This window comes from Bison bison, unplaced genomic scaffold, assembly GCF_000754665.1.
Source record: "Bison bison bison isolate TAMUID 2011002044 unplaced genomic scaffold, Bison_UMD1.0 scf7180017864304, whole genome shotgun sequence".
NCBI classification, from domain to species: Eukaryota; Metazoa; Chordata; class Mammalia; order Artiodactyla; family Bovidae; genus Bison; species Bison bison.
Window position 1 is genome coordinate 6,148,551 of NW_011494876.1, and position 4,312 is coordinate 6,152,862.

The window sequence follows — 4,312 nt, forward strand, 5'->3', positions numbered from 1 at the left end:
TTGTTATTTGTTCACTACCCACTCCTTCAAACTTTTTTGCTGTCATCTCTGTCCTTGGGGCTATCAAGATGAGATGAGCACTGTTCCCAGCCTCAAGAAGCTCACAGAAAACCGGAGAAACCAGAACATAAGAATGGGGAACAGTGTGAAAATGGCCATAATAAGACATAAATGAGGCAAGAAGGAGGAGGGAGGTCTGAGAAGGCTGGGTTCTGGTTTTTCTTACCCTGGCTGGTGGGAGGAATGACACAATGAGCAAGGGGCACTTTGTAAATATTGGTCAGCTGATGGAGGTTTGTGTTTCATTGGTTTGTTTCTACAGAGGGTATCCAGGGCTACACATTTAAGTAAGCCTTTGGTTCCAAAGTGGTCAGTTGGACCAAGGTGTAATCAAAGTATGAATTTTTGTCCCAAATGGATTCTTCACAATCCTGAAGTTTCCTGAAGTTTCCATTCCCCATCTGTAATTCTTGAGGGGCTAGGAGGGGAGTATAGTACTCACAGGCAACTCCACAACACACAACTCCACAATACATCTTTTTCAGCTGTGGCTGGTTGCTTTTCTAAGAGCTTATTAGCACCTGCTTTCATGGTACCTGGTTAGCAGATGAGGGACAGGTGGTACTGTTTGAAGCTAATGTGACATTGGTCAGTGTTATTTTGATTTATGCTCAAAGTTTGTTGGAAAAGTTATGTTTTTTTTTTCAATAGCTAAAGTAAAAAGAGAAAGTGGAGAACAAGATGCAAAACTGCAGCTGATAATTTTTGAGCTAAACTGCAGTCTTATGTGACTTCACTGAGGTTGCTTCCCTTGTCACTCTGCAAGAAAAGGCAGAAAGTGAAAAAGTAAAAGGCAAGAAGAAAGGAGAGGCCTTGGAAGTCTTGAAGAGTTCTATTTCCTGGCCCTTTCTAGCTCTCCTAGCCACTGGGTTTTGTTTTTTAATGAAGAAATAGAACACAATAGTGGAGAGTAGGCAAGATGTAAATGAACACACTATGAATCCTCACCAATGGGAGAATCATGAGCTTTCTGTCTTGAGAGAGAAAGGTCAGAATCCAGGTGATGAGAGTTCTCTGACTCCGCCCCCTCATCAGCCTTTATTGGAGGCAACTGCCCTTCCCTTCTTTTCCTTTTTGAAACAGCCTCAGGGAGAGCAGAGCGGGTGCCCTGTCTCCTGTTTCCTGTAGCTGCTCTGGAACCTGCAGGTCAGTCCTGGGCACATGCAGATTCCTAGGGAACAAGAGTTGGCACTAGAAGCGGTTGGGAGGCGTACAAGTCTTTTAGGCAGAGTTTTGCGCTGCTGGGGCCTCTCCTTCCTGTTCTCCTTGTGGATGCTTAGTTTGGGGATCTGATGTGGGGAGAAAAAGTGCAGGAGGTGGGGCTGCAATATGGTGGAACATTTGTGAGCAAATATCTGCTCTTCTGCAGAAATTCAGATGCACGGTGAGGTTGGGAAGGGACTTCTACAGGGGAAGAAAGTTTCTGAGGGAAATGGTCATAATTCCAGGGCAGTGTGCCTTGGTAGTCTCATGATTCGGGTCCAACCTCTGCACCTTCCGAAGTCTGCATTTTCTGGCACAAAGTCAGGCGTTTCGGGGGAAGAGATTGTGCTCTGACCCTGGAGAGACGCTAGTGCAGCTCCTGGGCCTGTCACTTACTTTGCGTGTGTGCATGCTCAGTCATTTCTGACTCTCTGCAATCCCATGGACTGTAGCCCTGCAGGCTCCTTTTTTTTTTTTTCGGTACTACTTTGAAATTGGAGATTTTGCATTTAATTTCTGTCCAAATACTACTAATTGTTAACTTAGTCAGTTGGCTATTGATGGGTTATCTTGTAATACTGATTTCAAATGATCATTATTGAGAATTCAGACTCTAAACCCAGAGAGGTACCTGCAAGCTCTTTATAATCCAAATTTTCTAATGTGAGTTCAGAAAAATACTAGTCACTTGACACAGTATATTCCTGAAAAATTCCGTGCTTGGGGGAAATGCTGTAGATTATAGTGCCCTCCTGGAAGCAACATTAAACTAGTTAACTTCTGCCAATTCTTAAAAGGAAGGAACCTGTGTAGTTGAATTATTCAACTTTTTGCAAATCTGTTTGAACGTGGAACATTTTCTTCATGTAATGCCTGTTAAATCTTCCAGAACAAACTTGGGGAAACACTATCTTGTTCCAAGCCTTCATTTCAGAAATGAAAAGCAAAGGCCAGAGAGATGATTTTCCCAAGTTTGCTATATGATGAGGCCTCAATTCTCTGCCTGTGCTCCAAATCAAACATTATTATCTTGTACCTGAAGGAAGAAGCTAATGAAAGGAATTTTTCCTCTCATGGACTTTACTTAATAGCTTTTGTTAACTTGTTTTCTGATCTCTTCTGCATTTTGGTTTTCAAAGAACACTCTTTCCAGAGAGGGTACTTAATAGTATTGCATATTGTGTAACCATGTAAGCTCTATTGTAATTATAATTTTATTTCTTTTAAATCCACAAGCTTGCTCTATTCCCTCTAAAGCGTGCCTGCCTTTTATTCCCACCCCCATGGCTTCACACTGGCAGAAATGTCTCTGTCTTTTGTTCTTCCTCTTGAACAGAACCCCAGGTAACCAATCTGAGGACCTGCTCTTTGCTCCCAGAAAATATGCAAGTTTCTATGCACTGTAAGATTTTCTCAAATTCTCAGGTGAAAAATGCCTGCACAGTCTACTACTGTAAAAGGAAATTAATTTATATTCATTAATCTCTTTCCCCTGGATGACAATTTTTGTTTCTTGACCTCCGTGTTGGTAACACATTATTCAGTATTCTTAGTAACAGACTTGTGGCTGTGCCACTCGTTCACTCCAGCTATTAAGTACCCTAACCAAGGTTCTCAGGATGTGCCTTAAAGAGTGAAATTGAAGGTCTTGTTCGCCAGTCTCCTGTGAGCTACAAAGGCTACTAAGTGTTCCAAGAAGTTTGGAACCAGTGTTCCCTTCATCCCATGGTTGTCAGTATTTGATGTGAGTCCAGTATGGTTCAATCACACAAACATTGGTCTGTTCAGTGTCAAAACGTGCTGTGTTCTGCAGATTTTTTCTTTTTTTTTTTAATGTATTTGGCATTGTTGCTGCCCACAAAGAGTTCACTTTCTAGTGAAAAAGACCCGGTTCTAAATGAACATGACACGAGGTGTTAAGTGCTGCATTATGTGGTGTTCAGAAGGGTAAGACACAAAAAGAAGTAAATTCTTTATGAAGCACTTTGACGTCCTTAAATGTCTTCTTAGAGCAGTAGCATCTGAGAAAGCCAAGAAGCTTGGTAATTCCTTGAAGTTGGTAGATAAGTTGTGAGCTTCCATGCCCTCCTGGTCCATGTCCCATTTCCAAAATTGTTGTTCCCATTTCGATACTGTCTCAGAATATGCCGTACGTGGAAAATATATTATTGTCAAATATTGCACATACAAATCCACCGTTTCAATCCAAATTGATCAAGTTTCTATCAGCTTGATCTTGGGTGGTCTCAGCCTTCAGCGACTTGAAGCAGGACTTTGGTTCCCGGCCAGAGATTGAGGTCAGGCCGCAGGGATGAGAGCACCGATCCTTAGCCAGTAGACCAGTGGTCAGCGACAAGAGCCCCAGCTCTTCTCCTTTGCAGAGAAGCATTCCCACGAAGACGGAAAGTAGTGAAACAAGTTAAGTGTTAAAAATGTACGTTTATGTGTGGATAGACACAGAGAGAGTCCTACCCTCTTGGTAGTTTGAATCACTTTTATGGGGCATTCCTCTGTGTTTCCTTTGACTGATCATCTTAATTTGCCTGGTTCTGAGTCTGTATTTGGTAACCCTCAGGGTCCTCCACATGGGTATGCACATCTTTTAGCCAAGATGGAATACAGCAATGAGGCCTGTGGGTAGTTGCATCACTTACTGTGAGGTGATGCCCCCTCTCCTTGGACCTCTGAGGAGCCTTTCGGCACATGTGTAGTCAGGGAGGCCTCCTTAACTTTGAGAATGAGGAATGTGTGTTCTGTTACCTCTTATCTGGGCAGGGCCCAGCCTCCTCCATCATCGTGCTTTTATGGAGTTTCTGTCCACAAGGGAGAAACTGTTCAGCCGGGGGCCCATCTGTCTCCTGCCTCAAACTTAAGACAAAACATACAACCCAGAAGTTGAGAACTGCATTTTATTCTGTGTACAAAGCTGAGGACTTAACCCTGGGACACAGCATTTCAGGTAACTCTGAGAGACTGCTCTGAAGAGACAGGTGGGGACCTAGGATATATATAGTTTTTGCAACAAAGACCAGGTACTCAGACCATCAAG

The 4,312-nt window shown here is 42.9% G+C and overlaps 1 protein-coding gene across 1 annotated transcript in view; it reads left to right on the top strand.

The window, feature by feature from the left end:
* Nucleotides 1-1,149: 1,149 nt before the first annotated feature.
* FHIT (fragile histidine triad) overlaps nt 1,150-4,312 on the top strand; it is an 851,602-nt gene continuing 848,439 nt past the window's right edge. The window contains exon 1 of the mRNA XM_010851542.1: nt 1,150-1,206. The gene's annotated coding sequence lies outside the window, so the exon portion shown is untranslated. The remainder of the gene's footprint in view (nt 1,207-4,312) is intronic.